Source organism: Dipodomys spectabilis, unplaced genomic scaffold (assembly GCF_019054845.1).
Source record: "Dipodomys spectabilis isolate Male_0828 unplaced genomic scaffold, ASM1905484v1 ptg000262l, whole genome shotgun sequence".
NCBI lineage: Eukaryota > Metazoa > Chordata > Mammalia > Rodentia > Heteromyidae > Dipodomys > Dipodomys spectabilis.
In genome coordinates this window covers 770,717-789,382 of record NW_024870939.1, presented here as the reverse complement: position 1 = coordinate 789,382, position 18,666 = coordinate 770,717, and the positions used below count along the sequence as shown (strand labels likewise).

The 18,666-nt window shown below is 40.0% G+C and overlaps 1 long non-coding RNA gene across 1 annotated transcript; it reads right to left on the bottom strand.

The window, feature by feature from the left end:
* Positions 1 to 1,479: 1,479 nt before the first annotated feature.
* On the bottom strand, positions 1,480 to 15,461 carry LOC122125132. Its single transcript, XR_006150729.1, has 4 exons — positions 15,365 to 15,461; positions 15,102 to 15,109; positions 3,651 to 3,653; positions 1,480 to 1,492 (listed from the first exon to the last, which is right to left on the bottom strand). It is a non-coding gene; the product is annotated as an uncharacterized LOC122125132 (long non-coding RNA).
* Positions 15,462 to 18,666: the final 3,205 nt, after the last annotated feature.

Genomic DNA, 18,666 nt, shown 5'->3' with positions numbered 1-18,666 from the left:
AAAAAAGGGGCTAGGAAGGTGGCTCAGTGGTAAAGCGCTTGCCTTGCATGCTTGAGGCCCTGGGTTCGATTCCTCAGCACCCATAAGTGAAAAAAAAAGCCAGAAGTGGCACTGTGGTTCAAGTGGTAGAGCGCTAGCCTTGAGCTGAAGAGCTGAGGGGCAGTGCCCAGGCTCAGAGTTCAGGCCCATGACTGGACCCAAAAATAAATAAATAAATAAAAATAAAAGCTCAAAAAAAAAAAAAAGAGATCACTTCTATTTGTTTTCTATTTTCTATTACTTCAATTTCTTCTAACCAATTTTTGTTATTAAGGTTATATACTATGAGCAATTTTCCATTCATTATTAATATTATGCCATAGACAATTCTCACAACACTATAAGTCTTCTGAAAATACTGCTTTTAAGGAGATAATGTGAAAAACTACATGGTGCCCATGTGCTCTGCCTTCTGAGGAACACACAGACACTGGTTGCACTCTAATCTCATCTGTTTCCCCTGGGAAGCAACACTAAGGGCAGTGTGAGAGGGCTTCAAGTTCCCATGATAATGTATTGTTTGAGAATATATCATAACACACATGCAGTAAACAATCAATACAAACAATATTACTATCTATTTAAGAATGGCTGCTGATACAGTGGAAGAGGTGTGTTCAGGGTACAGAGTGGTGAGGTGGTTGATCTGAAACTTTCTTCAAAGCCCTCATTCCTCCTGATCAAGGAGTAAAGAACAGGTTATCTAGTGAGCTGCTGTCAGTCTGTGCACACAGTCCTCATTTTGAACTTATTCTAGAGGATAACGAGTCAATAGATAGGATTAAGGAAAACCTCCTACCCTCTACCCCCCAGGGCAAACAGACAGTCACACACTGATGGTTGAAATGTGTCAACTTGACTGGGCTAAAGGATGCCTAGATTGCTGGAAAACATTGTTCAATGTCTATAAGGAAATTTCTGGGAAAGATTAGCACTGGGGTAGGTAGACTGAGTAAGGCAGATCTATTCTCTCCCAATGAGAGGCATCATACAAACTGTCAAGGGCCTGAATACAACAAAAAGATGGGGGGAGGGTGAATATATTCTCTTTATGAACTTGAATACCCATCACACTCCTGCTCAGAGCTCTATCCTTCAACACCTCCTGACCTCAAGGCCTGTAGGTTCTGATTTTCTTGGTTCTTTGGTTTGTATATGGCAAATTTGGGGACTTCTTGCCTTCATAATAACATGGGCTAACTTCTACAGGAAATCTCAATCCCTTCTCCTTTTTGTTTTCTGCCTCTTCCACCTTTTCCTCCTTTAGTTCATTTCCTTTTCTTCCTTCTCTCTCTTCCCCCCTTCTTTTTCTCTTCTCCTTCTTCCTCCTCCTTTCCTTTTCCACATCTTTTTGGTTCTACTTCTCTGAAACACTAAGGAATATGCAAAGAATACATCTAAGGAAACAGAGGGAAGGTCAAACAAAGGTAAGGTATCAGATAGAAATTAAATCCTTTCCAAAGTGGAGTCATCTCATATTTTATCTTCTAGAAGAGGCCAGAGCATCCCAGAATGAACCAATATAAGTAAATGTGAGGACACCTGATTCAGGTGCGGGAGGTGGACAGAGTCAGGTACTGGCACTGAATGGACCTGCCAAGGTACAAAATAGGGCATAAGCACAAGCAGAAATTACACAGGCAAGGGAGCAGATTGAGTGTCTCTAAGCTATTTCAGGGCTGGGAGAGGTCAAAGAGCTTTATGAAGCTCATATACAACCAGAAAAGGCCAAGCAAACATCTCCAAAAGTTAAGAGGACACTTTCATTATTTCCTCTATAGCTGAAGGTCAGAGCTTTGGAAAAGAAGGGATAGCAAGAAATGTAAATATGTAATTTACCTGTGTTTGCTAAAGTGAAGCCAGTGTGAGGACTTCTGTACCAAAATTGGTTTGTAAAAACTGGAGATATCTAGATTCCTGTCCATTTCCAAGCATACTGAATCAAAATCCCTGAGAATGGCTCACGAATCTGGCCTTTAAAAGCTCTTCACTTAATCTCACGCAGGCTAAAGACAAGGAACTACTGACAATGCTGGAGAAAGAACAGGTTTTGGTTCTTTACAGCAAAAGTCTATAATGTTAGCTGAATGCACTGGAGTCCAGATGCAATACATTTCACAAGGACTGAAAAGACTATTTGTCTGGAGATTGTCTTTAAATGGAAAAGGGCGGGGGGAGATGGAGAAGAGGGGAATATTATGGTTTGGATAGAAAACGTCCCCAAAGGTGCATGTGTTAAAGTCTTGGTCTCCACTGCTATAGTGCTCAGAGGTGACTGGATTGTAGGGGCATTCATCTCATCAATGAGTTAATCAATAGGTGAATGGACTACTGGTGAAAACTATAAGAGGTAGAATATAGCTAGAGGAAGTAAGCCACTGAAGGCATGCCCTCAAAGAGTATATCTTATTCCTAGTTCTTTTCTCTCTTCCTCTGCATCCAGGTGACCATAAAGTGAGCAGCTTTGCTGCTTAACATGTTCTGCCTCACTATGGCCCAGAAACAATGGAACCAAATGACTTTGGAGTGTAACCTCTGGAAATGGAGCCAAAATGAGCCTTTCTTCCTTCAGAGTGGTTTTCTCAGGTATTTTGTAACACCAATGGAAAGCTAACTAATGCAGGAGACAAAGTGAGGAAGATAACATTCAGCTAAAATTGGTCAAACCAGTAGGACAAAAAAGAGCAATTGCAGCAGTGTAAAAGGTTGACTCTGAAGTCACCCTACCTAGGTTCAAATTTTCTCTCTCTTAACCTACTAGTGTATGGCTTTGGGCAAGTTATCCTACTCTTCTGAGCTTCATTTTCCTTATCTGTTAAATGGGGACTATAAAGAATATGTGCTTCATGGGTTAAATAAGTGCTTTATATACAGTATAAAGCATAATCAGCATCTGGAAGTGTTAGCTATTATTATTGGTATATGAAGGTAGTAACAGGATTAAAACCCTATAAATAAAGCCACATATAATGTTTATAGTCTCTGGCACCTATAAAAATGTTGGCTGTCCTGAAAATTTTAACAATAAGACTACTTGCATAAACCCAACAAAATAGCAAATGATACTCCTTGGTCAGTAAAGCATAACTACCAGAAGGAGGGAGAGTTCTGTAAATCAATCAAAACAATGGACTCATATAAAGGCTTTAGGTAAGGACCAAGGAAGAGAGGAAAATGGACAGTAGTATTAGTGGAAACTAATACATAGTTCAAGGACAAGTTGAGCTTTGTTATTTGGGGAAGCTACCCCAGCTCAGAGATGAATCTTATGGGCAATTATCTTATCTTATGGACAATTCCATCTCTTAGATGAACTGATAAAAGGGACTTGGTACAGAAGGGAAACTTGAGAGAATCATCTTTGGGATAAATACCACAATGTTTTATTATTATTTTTAAAATCTCCTTAAGAGAGTTACACAAATGCACAATGCCTATGTGCATCTAATCATTTAAAATAATATTTATTGAAATGAACTCCAGGAAAAGAAAACAAGAGGTTTTTTTCCTTGTTGCTGTTTTTGCTTTCTTTTTGTCTTATCTGTCTTTGAAAGGGGTCAAAGGGGCACAGAAATGGAGGAACAAAATGTGAACAAATGCGGCGGTGGTACTCACTAGACACTATGTTGAAAATGAGCATATACAACTTGCAGGTGGGTTTGAGAGATAAACTAGGAGTGAGGGAAGGAGTAACATTGTCCAAAAAAGAAATGTACTCTGACTCATCTAACTGTCACCTCTCTTTATAATAACAATAAAAAAATCTTTAAAAAATTAAAAAGAAATAAGATAGAAACTGCTATCTGCTAACTGAAAAAAAAAAAAGAACTGTAACTTCTGTGAGGCTCTGGTAGTTTGTTTTTATTTTTTATTTTTAAAATCATGCTTTATTAGTTTTGGCTCCTCAAACTCAAGGAAATTAATTCTTTGTCCCTGGCAAATTATCACTCTTCTCAAGAAAAGTATGACCAATCCAGAACAACAAAAAAAAGAGGTAGCAGTTTTCATGCCCAGAGTCTGTACTTCACAGCTGCTGCACAGCCTTGCCTAATCATCATCCAGATATTTGGTCTAAGTATCAGTCTTTTGACACACTTACCATTTGAAAATACTATCCCTTTCTAGGTGATTTCCTTCAAGCCCTCATTCCTATAATGTAGGCTCTGAGGTCAGACTTCCTCATGAAATGTTTTAGGATTATCAATTTGTCTAAGCATCCACAGTTTGTACCATCTAAAATAAATGAGTTGGGCAAGGGATCACCAACAACTGTATAATGTGTTTGTCATACTCATCATCTCTGTAGCTGGAGACATTTACTTAGTCTGGTAATCTCAATTTAATTTTTACACTATCCATTTCATGTCCCTGTGCCAGCATGGAGGCTAGGCAGATCTGAGCCCTTGGTTTTGTCTTTCTTGGATTTCCAGTATTCCATTGACCAGAAGATCAGACAAATGAGTTGTAAGGATTACTCTCATGAATCTGGGTAGCAGTGCCTCAGTTTTCTCCTGTTAAATAAGACCAGCTACCTGTATCTACCACAGTGATTTTTTTCCTTTCCTGTTGGTTAAGTGCCATAAGGAACTCTAAAAGGCATCTCACTCCCAATTCATTGGAATCATAATCTTATTTCCTTATTGTTTGTAATCTCTTGGCACTTGGGACTTCCAAAGACTGAGGAACTAAAACCCTCAAGTGAGTTAGTGGGTGTGATAGTGAGAACAAATACTCATGTCTATTTCTTAGTCCCCAAATCCAAGCACTGTAACCAAGGGGGAGATGGCTCCATATACTGGTCTTTGTTCAGAGCACTAAAGCATATGTAAGACAACACCTATATGTCCTGAAACACTGTTGCCTACTCATGCCTTTAGCAGTCATTCAATCTATCAAACCAACTGCTTCTTAAAGCATGTTATTTTTGAATATGTCTCCACTCGGCCCTCAGCTGATGTAACTCTTTTGGGGAGGTGTTGAAAACTAGGAGATAGGGCCTAGATGGAAGAAGAATGTTATCTGGGGAGAGGGCTTTCAATAACCATATTTTGTCCCTGTACCTTTCTTCTCTTTGCTTCCTGGTATGAGAGGAGCAATTTTGCTTCAGTATATGCTTCCTGCCATGATGTTCTGTTTTATCTCAGACTGACAGTAATGGAGCCAGCTGTACACTGACAACCTATGAAGTAAGTTCTCCCCCCCATTTTTTGTCCCTTGTTTGTCACAGAGATGAAGAAACTAACACAGAAAATTAGCAGACATGAGGTTATTGTTATTACTGATGATATAGTCAAAAAACTTTTGGAACTGGTTTTTGAAAGCAGATGGAAAATGATAGAGAAATGAAATGGGGAAAACAGAATGCTTTAGGCAGAGCTTAATAGGGGTGATTTTGGTGGAAGTACAAAAGATCAGAACACCAGTAATAGAGCATTAGCCTTGAGCTGAAGAGCTGAGGGACAGTGCCCAGGCCCAGAGTTCAGGCCCCACAACCAGACCACAAAAAAAAACCTTGGAATCAACAGAATACCAGTAATAATGTTCACAGGAAAGTCTATATTCACATGGTTTCAGATGGGAATCAGACTCTACTAAGAAATGGACTAATGTCCATTTTATATTGTTGCAAATAACTTGTCTTTGTATAAGCACTGTGGGAGAATAAGATTAAAGCTAATGAGTGAATCTGATAGAGAAAATGTCATGGCATCTCAGCATTCAGGCCATGGTGTGGTTATTGCTAGCAGCTTCTAGCCAGGTTTACAGTAAGATTCAGGAATAAAAAGACTTGAAAAGGCTTGGTGAGGAGAACCCATGCATACAGGGGGCTAAGGACAGCATGGCTGCCGAAGAAGCCAAGAATTTTACACTTGGACAGAAGGAAAGATGCCTTGAAGCCTTCTGGTCAGCCATTGCAGCTGTATGGGTATAAAAGCATAAACACATTTTTTTAAAACTCACATCTGAGAAGAGTCAGAATACTCTGCTCACGTAGGATAGGAAGCTGTCTCCCTAGGAGACATTTTACCATGCTCCCCTACCCAGGCAATCAGAGAAGCCACTGTAGGCATAGCCTGAGGGCACCCGACTACTGATGGTACTTTGTGTGGCCCACATGATGCTGTTTTACACACATATACACTAAGCAAAAACTTGTAGGATAATGGAGGTTTTCTATTCAGATTTCATGCGAATGTGACAGGGTCAGAGCCCGTACAGGAATTGTATGAGGCTGAAAGTGCCAAGCAGATTCCAAGAAATTGAAGATATTACGTGTTAGGAAAATGGAGGACTGAGAAAGGAAATAGGCCGGATTCCATCTTCCACAGATGAGGACTGTTCATCGAGATATAGCAGCAAGGGACACAGCCTTCTCACAGGCTTGGAGACTGTGTCAGAGTTGTGACAGGAGCTGGATTTTATGATGTCTCAGCAAGGAGGCAGAGGCTAATGAAAAAAGCCACTAGGTCAAGGGAGGTGGGGGCTTTTGGGTTGGGCCCACGATGGAATGTTTACAGCCAGGCTTAGATTGCCCTGCTGGAGATGGGCAGTCTGCACTTGTCTTTGGTGGGTTGTCTGGTATGTGTATGCACCTGGGAAAACATAGTGGGGGGTCAATCCTTCATATTCCATCTTTGGATACATAGAAAGAATGGGCCTAGAGGCAAGTTCTTCATATAGGGTCTTTGGATACATAAAAAGAATTGGGCTGACAAGGGTGCAACGTGTTGTTATAATGAGAACAAAGCAGATTCCTATCATTTGAAACCCCAAAGAAGTACAAAAATTGAGGGATGCCATGGTCTTTTCTGGCTACTTCCTATGGACATGAGGGCATCAAGAAGTCATTGGGGCTGAGGTCTTCAGGGTCTAGGTCTGTGCTGGGCATGGCATGGCAATGTAAGCAAAGCCCCCAGTTGCCTGCAGTAATAGGATGGCCTTGATAAGCTCCCAGGTGATGTTTTGAGTGAGGGCTGTTATCCTGCTAGAGAGAAATTTGGAAAAAAAAAAAAAAAACTTGTCAGGCAAAAGGCTGACAAAGTGGCAGGACTAGCTGATATGAATGACACATGAAAACACACCCTGGGCATAAGCCAGAAAAGTTCCATTTGGAGCATAATCCCAGTTGTGGCCTATTACAGGAAAGGAGGACTTTTCATATAACTGGACTATATAGTTGGGAAATAGAAATAACAAAGGCAATACTGTAAGTTCTTGTCCAGTTTGAAGGTAGACAGGTATGGATATTAGATAGACATGCTTATGAGCTATTTTCTCTTGATCTCCCAGCTCTGGTTAATTTTGAAAGTGACTCTATTCAGGATCTGACATCATCCCTCTTAGCTGAGCAGTTCTTCCCAACTGCCTGTGGTCACCAGGACTGTCCAGGTGGGTCTGGGAGGTCTCTTCTTGCTGAGATGATACTTGGCATTGCCCATTGCTGGGATGACTTGTTCCACTTGGCAGAATCCCACATCAGAGAGGGTGATACAATCTGTGCCCTTTTATTCCCAATTTAAGCAACAAGGAAATCAAATAGAAATAGCTTTTAAGCAGGCTTATCTGAAACTTACTACATAGGATCAAATCGGTAATAACAAAATCAGTAAACATGACAGTTTTAAACAGCAAGTGATTTAACAATTTAGTTAGTTTTTAACTGAGAAGAGCACTTTAGGATACTAATTACTTGGGAAATAGACATTAAACAGGAAAAAATGGCATTTGAGTTAAAAGGTGTTCATTTGAAGGATCTTAACATAAACAAACATCTAAGTGGACTTTGGTTTAGTTGCCACTTAGTTTATGTGGCAAACTTCATAATGCACAGTTACTTTTATAGAAGGAAATAAAAAATGAGATACTAGTTTTACCTCAGTATATTAATTATGACTTTCTTTAAATCATAGCCAACTTAATTATAGATCAATATTACCAACTTATAAGACATACTCATAGCATCTGCTACATACTTGAATCTTCTGGGGTTTTGTAACATTTAAGACAATTTTCCCAAATCCTTTCTTATCCAAAGGAATTCATTTTTTATTTCCTGAGTTTCCCTGTCTTTACCAACTTTCTTTTTAAAAAAGATATCTTTATACATCATAACAGTTTTTATGAGATTACGTTGAACATGTTCACATACACATTTGTACAGAAGTTTTTTTTGGGTCTGGTTGTGGGGCCTGAACTCTGGGCCTGGCGCTGTCCCTCAGCTCTTCACCTCAAGGTTGGCGCTCTACCACTTGAGCCACAGCACCACTTCCGGCTTTTTTTTTCTGCTTATGTGGTGCTAAGGAATCGAACCCAGGGCCTCCCAGCCACTGTACAGAAGTTTTAAGGTGTGCTTAGGTTTAAAAAATGAAAATTGGCCATAAGCTTTTTGGAATTCCAGTGGCAAAATAATATTTTGCCCAGTATGATAAAACCATGTGGTCAATTGGGAAAACAAAAACTCTAAAACACATACCATTGTCTATAGAGTTCTTTTATAGATTACCAAGATTTAGCTAGCCAGAAACCAAAAACATTCAAACATCTTTGCTATCAAGACATATTGACCTTTAAATAATTGACTTGCATGTTTTTTAAATACAATAAACCAGATTAACTTTATTGTTTTGTTTTATGTTTTTAATGTGGTACTGAGGAATCAAACCCAGGGCTTCATGCATGTTAGGCAAACGCTCTACCATTGAGTCACCTTCCCAGTCCCCAGATTCACTTTAATGGAAAGCTGAAGATGGATGTCATGGTAACCTAAGGAATTAAAAAGCAGAATTTAACAGAATTTCCATATTTGAATAAACATTGAGAAACAAAAACAGAAAACTTTAATTTTTGATAATGAGATATATTATACCTCATTATAAGAGGTAACCTTTAAACACCTAAAGGAGTAAGGTTGGTGGAACTGAGGTTGTAGAAAAACCCATCATGTGGCCTTTGTCTCTTCCTAGGTGTCAGCTTCCAGTGCCTGTAGAAAGAATTGGGGAAGGGAGTGGCCCAACAGGTTTGTAAGGGGAGGAGGCAGCACCTTTAACCCATAGACATTTAAGGGGTACTGAAAAATGAATGCTTGAGTAATTGGATAGAGAGAGTATCTGATAGGGAAGAAGTGAGAAGAAGGGATTTTTCTTCTGCAGCCTCCTAGAAGAGAAATTAAGAATCCAGATTCTGAAGTGAGTGGACTCTGGAAAGAGAAAAGGATTGGATTATTGTCTGAGTCCCAAAGACAAAAAGGACTGGTTTGTTTTTATTATGCGATTTTTGGGTGGGAAAGAGAGAGAGCAGTAAAAGAGAGAAGCTGGCCTCAGTGTATTTGCTAGCCAGCCACTGTCATTGACAGATTAACAAAAGAGCTAGAGCAGAAGGTGTATTAGCCATAGAAGGGGCTTACAACATGGAAATGTGTAAGTTTGGAGGGTCTTGTTTAGAGGGAGTTTAAGCAGGGCCTTTAGCTTGTTGTTTTACCTTTGGAGGCCTACCACTACTCCCTTGTGTCAACTACATAGGCAGGCAGGCACAGGGACAGAGGTCAACAGAAGGAGTTTGCTTGGAGCAGTCAGTTTTAGCTTAGAGAATCTGGACCAACTGCAAATAGCAAGAGTGTAATTAGAAGAACAAGGAAGGAGAAAAGGATCTTTGGTCCTGGAGGTCATCAATGAAAGAGAGAAAGAGGGAAGGAGGGAGAAAAAGGGCGTGAGAGACAGTGAGCTGCTAAAAGATAAGGAGTTAACTCTTCTACAGGAGATGGTTGGGAGGCTCATGGCAGAGAAGGGCTTTGTGACCAAGGCCGAACAGCAAGGATGGCAGTCTCTAGCAGAGATTAGAGAAGGACTTGGTGGGCAGAACAGGACGAGGGGAGGAGGCCCTCTGGAGTGGAGGTAGAGGAGGGCTTGGGTGTAGGGGCCCTCGGATCCTCACTGTTTCGTTGGAGAATTGTTTGGATCAGTAAGAGTAAAATGGAAGGTTCCAAACCTCAGGCCAATGGTGGCCAGTTTACGTGATAGTAAGACCAGATTTCAGTAGACAAACGAGTTTTCTTTGACTGTAAAGCAGTCAGCCTAGAGTCTTAAGATTAGATCGGGGCTGGGAAGGTGGCTCAGTGATAGAGCGCTTGCCTTGCATGCCTGAGGCCCTGGGTTCGATTCCTCAGCACCACATAAGCAAAAAGAAAAAAGTCGGATGTGGCGCTGTGGCTCAAGTGGTAGAGCGCTAGCCTTGAGCTGAAGAGCTGAGGGACAGCACCCAGGCCCAGAGTTCAGGCCCCACGACCGGACCCCCCCTCCCCCCAAAAAAGATTAGATCGCAGGCATGCCAATGGGGTGTCTCTGGGAACAACTTAGAGCCCACTTTGGAGATTTTGGTAGGAATACAAGAGTGGCCTGTCCCGCCCTTCAGGTGTCCTCAATACTTTGGGAAGGCAAATAAAAAAGTGCCCAATAATTAGGAAAGGGTATCCCCAAAGTCCTAATTAAAGGGTGTCAATGGGGTCAGCAAAGCATGAGAGAGTCTCTGGGGACCCGCCATCAGGGAGTGGGGGACTTCTAATTCCCAGGTCTGTAGAGGACTTGCCGGGGTCCCCTGGTCTGTTTTGGGGCACCTCTGCTACAGACTGTGGATGGTCTGAAGGCTTTTGAGTGGTGGGTGGAGTTGGTCAAATGGTGAAGAGCCTCCTGCATGGAGATCAGAGTCCGGGGATACAAGAGGGGAAAGACTAAGAGGAAGATGTAGGAGGAAGAGGCATAGAGAGTTCTGTGCTCCGGGAGGGGAGAGTGGAAGATCAAAGGTTTGATGAGAGGTGGCCAGGAGGCAGGTGGAGGGGACCTCGTTACTTCTGGCACGTCTCCTCTCTCAGGTTTTGGCACCATATGTTAGGAAAATGGAGAAAGAAAGGGAACAGGCCGAACACAGTCTTCCACAGGCGAGGACTTTATTGAGATAGAACAGCGAGCTTGGAGACTGTGTGTTAGAGCTGCAAACGAAGCTGAGTTTTATGAGGTCTGAGCAAGGAGGCAGAGGTCAATGAAAAAGAGGTCAAGGGAGGTGGGGGCTTTTTGGTTGGGCCCACGATGGAATGTTTACAGCCAGGCTTAGATTGCCTTGCTGGAGACGGGCAGTCTGCACTTGTCTTTGGTGGGTTGTCTGGTATCTGTATGCACCTGGGAAAACAAGGTGTGTGTGTGGGGCGAGGGGGGGGGGGAGGGTCAATCCTTCACTAGGAACATGGACGACCTGGTGAGTAAAGCCAAGGCATCCACCAGAGCTAGTCCAGGACAGAAGCTATGTGGAATATAGCCACAAGGGCCATAGGGGCAGTGCTGCCCTAGCCTCTTGGAGCTCATATCATGCCACTGGACTTCAGACATGGGGCTAGGGAGAATTTAATGGTTGCCTTGCTGCATATTAGTTTTGCTTTAGTTTTCATTGTTTTTTTTTTTTTTTTTTTAATGTTCCTACTTTTTGGAATGGGAGAGTTCATCCTGTACCATTACATATTAGAAGACTATTATTTCCTTTTTTACTTTACAGGGGTTCACAGCTTAAAATTTTGTTATCACAGAGAATACTTTAGCCTTGAACTTTTGGACCAAATGTACTTTTGCTCCATGAGATGGACCCAAGCCTTAGGGATGGTTTGAATAGGAAATGTACCTCTCAGGCTCATGTTTGAAACCTTGATTCCAGCCTGTGGCACTTTTGGGAGACGTTGGAAACTTGAGGAGATGGGGCCTAGCTGGAGGAAGTACATCACTATGAGGAGTGCTTTTCATGGGAACATCTCCTCCATAGCTACTTCCTCCTCTCTTTGACTGTAGGCCATTATGAGGTGAGCAACTTTACTATAACCATATACTGTTTGCCATGATGTTCAGCTTCACCCCAGACCCACAGTAATAAAGCCAAATGATTATGGACTGAACCCTTTGGAACTGTGAGCCAAAACATTCTTTCTCTCTTGATTCTTTGACATATTTGTCACAGTGGCAACAAAACCACAACACCATATGAAGTCAGAGATCGAGCCCACTGCAAATACATAAAAAAATACATCCCTGCCAGGTACTAGTAACTCATGCCTGCAATCCTAATTACTCAGGTCGCCAAGATCTGAGGATCATGGATTGAAGTCAGCCAGGACAGGAAAGTCTGTGAGACTTTACCTCTGATTAATTACCAAAAAAGCTGTGACTCAAGTGGTAGAGTGTTAGACTTGAAGAAAACTAAGGAAGCACACCTAGGCCCTGAGTTCAAGTCACAGTAGAACACACATATACACACATGAAGTAATTCCTTGTCAAAATGAAGTTAAGTGGCATTCCTTAGTCTACAAATAGTAGTGTCATAAGAAGCAATGAATTCAGGGAAGACAAATGCCCCTAACCTAAAAATTCCTATTATGACTACATGTTGTACCCTCTTTGATGCACAGCAGCAAAATTTGGTCAACCAGTTGGCAGGTTCCCTAAGAGATGAGACTAGAAAGCTGCCAGAGGCTGTATTTCTGTGTGTTTTAAATGTTTGCTTAACCTTTTTTTTTTTTTCTTAAAATGCTCAATGGGCTGTAAGAAACAAGTTACTTTTCATTCTTTATAATCACTACTGTTCTAGTAACTTGACACTTGGTCTTCCAGTTCCTTGTCCCTTATCTGTACTCCATTCCTTCATGACAATGTCATGATGATACTGCATGACAGTGAGGTAGGTCACATTTATCCCTGGCAAAGAGCTAACCTCTATTTGAATGTGACTAATCCAACATGAGTTAAATTTTAAATTTTTATTATGAAATTATGATAGATTTACAAGGAGCATATTTTCTGGCCATACAAATAATTAGCCTGCTGTATTTGATCATTTAGTTAATGCATCCCTAATGTGATGGTTGGAACTGCTTTTCTTTGGTGAGACATGTTAGCTGGTATGGATGATTATTGCCAGTCACAACTTTTCCCCAAGTTTGTGTTGGTCCATCTAGAGCAGAGCACTCTTTTCAATGGTAAAAGAACTGCTCCCAGCAGTAAGTTGTTCAAAATACAGATGCATATTTCAATGCATCTCTTCAAAGTGGGAAATTCATCATTGCTTACGTGACATTTGTAAGAATTCAAGCAGTGCTTATCATCACTTTGCACTGGAATGATTGCACTGTAGGTTATCAGGCCTATTAGCAGGTTCCCCATTAAACAGTGTAGCAAAGATGTTCAATTCCATGTTTACTTTTCATGTCCTTGAACCTTTCATAAAATGCCTTAGTTGTGAGCATTTACCAACATATTCAAGTGTTGTAGGCTTTTTTCCTAGATTGGATTAATGTTACTTCTTTCTACAAGTTGCACTTTCCACAGTCTAATTTAGCTGCAAATGATTTCATGAAAGCAGGTTGTTTGGGCCCTCCAGCTTAAGGTTCAGCTCTGATAAGTACTTGGTAATGTGCACCACTATCCCAACGTAATGTCATGGTCAATTTATATGCATGCCAACAGTGTACTAGTGATTGTTTCTCCTCATACTTTTCAGCGCTTAGTATTATCTCTTTTTTCTTTCAGTGTGTGTGTGCGCGTGCGTCTGCTTGTGTGTGTGCACCAGTGATTGGGCTTGAACTCAGGGCACTATCTCTGAGCCTCTTTGCTCAGGGTTATTGCTCTACCGCTTGAGCCACAATTCCACTTCTGGCTTTTTTGGTGGTTAATTGGAGAGAAGTCTCACAGACTTTTCTTCCTAGGCTGCTTTTTGAATCTTGATCCTTTGATCTCAGCCCTCGGTGGAGGGAGGATTACATGCCCAGCCTGGTCTAGATGTACATTTTTATCTGTACATTCCCTTTAGCATATCTTATCACTGGATTTAGTTTCTATACAAAGTTTTGAGACTGTATATTCTAGGCCTTTATTGGATATGATTTGAAAATATATCTTACTAGTTTATAATTTGTCTTTTAACTTTTAAAATTAGGTCTTTAACAGAACAAGATTTTAATTCTGATGAGACCCAATTCATCCACTATTCCTCTTACACTGTGCTAAATCTTAAAGAGTTCTTTGGTAATGTCTTAGATCCTGAAAATTTTCTCAAGCTTTATTTCCCCTAGAAATTTGGATTCTTTAAACTTTGAGACAAAGTCTTGTTGTATTGGCCCTGTATGGTTTCCTGGGCTCAAGTGATCCTTCAGAGTCTCTTGAAACTTATATTGTAAGCACATGCTAACCGTACTAAGCTTTTCTAGATGTTTTTATAGTTTTTACCTTCAAAAAGGGTTCATAAGGTGTGAGGTTAAGGTGATCTGCTACTCATAGAATTACTTTGCGTAAATAATTAGACATATTTGTATATATATATATTTGTTTTTACCAGATTGATTTTCTATGAATCTCTTCTATAAATCTGCCTCCGTTCTGGCAGCTACCATATGCTCTTGATTATAGCACCTATATAATTAAGCCTTAATTTTTTAAAGTTTATCCTTCACTTTGTTCAACATCTTTTAGAAGGCTTTTTCCTTTCCATATAACTTTAGACTAAATCATATATTCACAAAAAAAAGTTGCTAGGATTTTTATAGGAACTGCAATACACTTAAGAAGAAAACAAAGTTAAAAAGGAATACGTTTGTCAACCCAATAACCCAGCAAATCATTCTATTTTTTTCCCACCAGCATTTTACAATTTCCATTATATATTCTACACGTTTTGGCACATTTATACATAAGTAGTTCTCTTTAGAGCAACCCTAAGTGGTATTTAATTATATCTTTCACTTGCTTGCTTATGTAATAGACCCTTCCTGACCTTGTATCCTGCAATCGTACTGAATTTTGATTTCTTGGAACTTCATGTGAGGCAATCACATAATCTGCAGTCTTCTCTTGTAATCCTGTGCCTTCTCTTGTTTTCTTGCTTTATAGTACTATGTTGCAAAAAGTGCTAAGAGTGGACATTACTTTGTTTTTCATCATATATCCTTGCTACCATTTCAGCTTTGGTTTTGGTGCCCTCTGAAGGTCAACAACTGGAAACTTGGTTCTCCAGGGTGGCATTGAGAGGGGGAACCTAACAAGAGGTTCTCAAGTCACTGAGGATGTATCTTAAAATAGATTAGGGGCCTAGCCATCTTTGCTCTGGCTCAAGATGTAACCATATTGTGTGTGTGTGTGTGTGTGTGTGTGTGTTTGAAACCTAAATTCTGGACCTGTCATTTATTACATTAGCTAATATATTGTGTCTTCCTCAGTCCAAAAAAAAAAAAAGTCATTTTCTTGGTCCTTTCACCCAGTACTACGGCCCTTAGGCAAAATAGCATTATGTTCATTTCTTAAACATTCAGTCTCAACCTAGCCAAGATTTCACAGGCAGCAATACAGAGCTAAACTCATAAAGTCTAACTCAAGGTCCCAGCATGGGTTTATACTGGGTTCCAAGGTCCAAGTGAATGAAGCTCTATTGTCCCAGTTCCCTTCCAAAGGTATTTTAAACCCTTTAATTGCCCCCCCCCTTTTTTTTTAAATTGTGAAAATACTGAAGAGGGGTTACAATTACATGGGCAAGATAATGAGTACATTTCTTATCAAGCATTGTAGCCTCCTCCTTTGTTTCCCCTTCCCATCCCTTCCCATCCTCCCCACCCCCTCCCCAATTGCCCTTACTTCTAACTAGCACGAAAATTGGAAAACACTATTGGATCACCCTCTTGATTTCACTTATCCTGGGCTATCCTTGTGTGTGCACATGCGCAAGCATGCACGCACTTTCCTGGGATCTCAACTCAGGGCCTGGGCACTCTTAGCTTATTCACACAAGACTAGCACGATCACTACAGCCTTAACTCCACTTCTAGCTTTTTGCTGGTTTTAACTAGAGATAGGAGTCTCACAGATTTTCTTGCCTGAATTGTTTTGAACTGTGATCCTCAAGATTTCAGTCTCCTGAGTAGCTAGTATTACAGATGCCCAGCTGAAAAATTTATTTTTAATATGTCCAATACTTACAGCTTCTTTCAACACTTTTGAATTTATTTTTGCCAGATTGCTTTCATTTTATAAGCACCACTTTAATTTTAAAGTTATTCCATACTCATAACCAAGTCAAAGAAACCCTCAATTCTGATTCCCAAGTAGTAATAAAAAATGTTTTCTATCTAGTCTTCTGTCTTTATTTGGGAAATCATATTATTCGATCTCACTGTTGAAGGTATCTTTCCCTAACAAGAAAACATTGTGTCTATATTGGAGACAAGAAAGCTCTCATTTCAAACCCCACACCAAAGAATTAATCACCTAACGTTGGAGATCCTTTGAATTTTAAATATGGAATTCTGGTTACTTGATCTGATACAATATGCCTAAAATAACAAATTCTCTTTAATTTAGTTGTTTTTATAGTTATGATTAGCCATGCTAATGTATACATAGGACCAGTGCATATATCAAATTAACGTTTATAACAATATATATGATCAAATCCTATAAACTCTGAACTTAATATATTAATTCTGTGTTCTGTCAGGGGAGCATGAAACACAGTGACTGATAAAATTTAGGATGCTAAACACAAGGAAATAAACAGATCAGAGCTAGGAAAAGTCCTTTTGTGATGCTGTTCATTTTGATTATAGTGCTTTCTTGTTTTCAGGAGACTTCAAAACTAACAAAATAGAAGACACAGGATCTGGAACCAACATATGTATCTTTCAAAAATAACAGCAGCTTATTATCTTTTTTTTTCCAGGGCTGAGAACCGAACCCAGGGCCTTGCGCGTGCCAGGGGGGCGCCCTTCCGCTAGGCTAAACACCCAGCTCCCATGCTTATTATCTTTTTAAGTAATTTCTCTCTCAATTTCTGGATGACAGTTCATCTGCTCCACAGAAGCTGTTTGGTGGAAGTGTTTGTGAACCAAAGAGGGCTTACTCTTGCTTATTTCCTGTTCCCCTTGGTTCTCCAAATTGAAATTCCTGATGGTGCAGAAAAGCCCCTCTTCAGAGCATGGTGCCCTCAGGGCTTTTGGCCTGCTGATGTGGGTGACCCCTACTGTTCTTTTGTGAGTGTGTGTGTGTGTTAGGTGTTGGGGACATAACACCTATGTTGCTTTATTTTTTATTTAAAAATATTTTTTTATTGCGAAAATACCGTACAGAGGGGTTACAATTACATGGGCAAGATGAGTACATTTCTTATCAAGCATTGTTGCCTCCTCCTTTGTTCCCCCTTCCCATCTACTCCCCCCCCCCAAAGTTGTAAAGTTCGTTTACCCCCTATACCCCTTACTATTCTTATAGAAACCCCCACCATGTTGTGTCATCATCTACCAGATTAACCAGAACTATACTGTATGCTTTGAAGTTTCCAAAATTGGGTTAAATAAAAAAACTTTTTGTTTTGAGTATAAGTTAGTTGGCTAAGTATCTCATTTTAACACAAAGCTAATACAATTATTTGTGCAATTGAAAAGTCCCTTTTTATTGTTCTGAATTTTAATATGAACAGGTATTAAATTGTTAAAATGCCTTTTCTAAATCAATTGATAGGTTTCATTTTTAGCCCATTGGGATGGTAAGTCAAACTGAGTTTTTAATTGAACTAGCCTTGTAAATCTGAAATAAACCCCCCATAAAATGAATACCTTCTTTATCTAGAACACACCGTATAGGAATCTATCCTTCTTTAGGTATTTGGAAAAGTTCTCCAGTAAAACCACCAGAGCTAGGAAACCTTTCTCAAGAATGTTTTCAATACAAATTTAGTGACACTAAGACTTTTCAGGTTCTCTATTGTGTCACAAATTGTAGCACGTTGTTTTCTGAGTAATTTACCAATTTCTTTCAGTTGTGTTTTTGAGCAGTTACTGGTATTTTATCACTTTTTTAGTGACAATAGTAAGTTGTGATATTGTCCTATTTCAATACTAATAGCGGTGGGTTATGTCTTTCTAGAGGTTTGTCAATTTCATTGATTCTTTCAAAAATCAACTTCACCATTTTCTGTTTTTCTATTTTCAATTTATTTCAGTTACTTATAATTTTCCTTCTGTTTTTGTTTCTTGAGAAAGAAACTAAGAATTACTTTCAGATTTTTAATAATCTAAACTCTTTGGACAATAAAAAACTTAAGTAATTCATTATTAATCTTTTTTTTTTTTGGTCAGCCGTGAGGCTTGAACTCTGGGCCTGGGCGCTATCCTTCAGCTCTTCAGCTCAAGGCGAGCACTCTACCACTTGAGCTACTGCGCCACTTCCGGTTTTCTGGTGGTTTATTGGAGATAGGAGTCTCACGGTCTCTCCTGCCTGGGCTGGCTTTGAACCGCGATCCTCAGATCTCAGCCTCCTGAGTAGCTAGGATTACAGGCGTGAGCCACCAGCACCCGGCTGATCTTTTTTTTTTTTAAAACTTAACAGCACTGGCATTTTTTTTTCTTGGTGCCAGTACTGGGACTTGAAATCGTGGCTTGGGTGCTATTCCTTAACTTTTTTGCTTGAGGCAGGTGCTCTACTACTTGAGCCAGAGTTCCACTTGAAAATTTCTTTTGAGACTATTTTTATGACTAACTCACACATAATTTTTATGTTTTAAAGTATTCTAGTGTTGTTGTTATCTTGTTAATGGTTTCTAGTTTGATTCCATTATAGC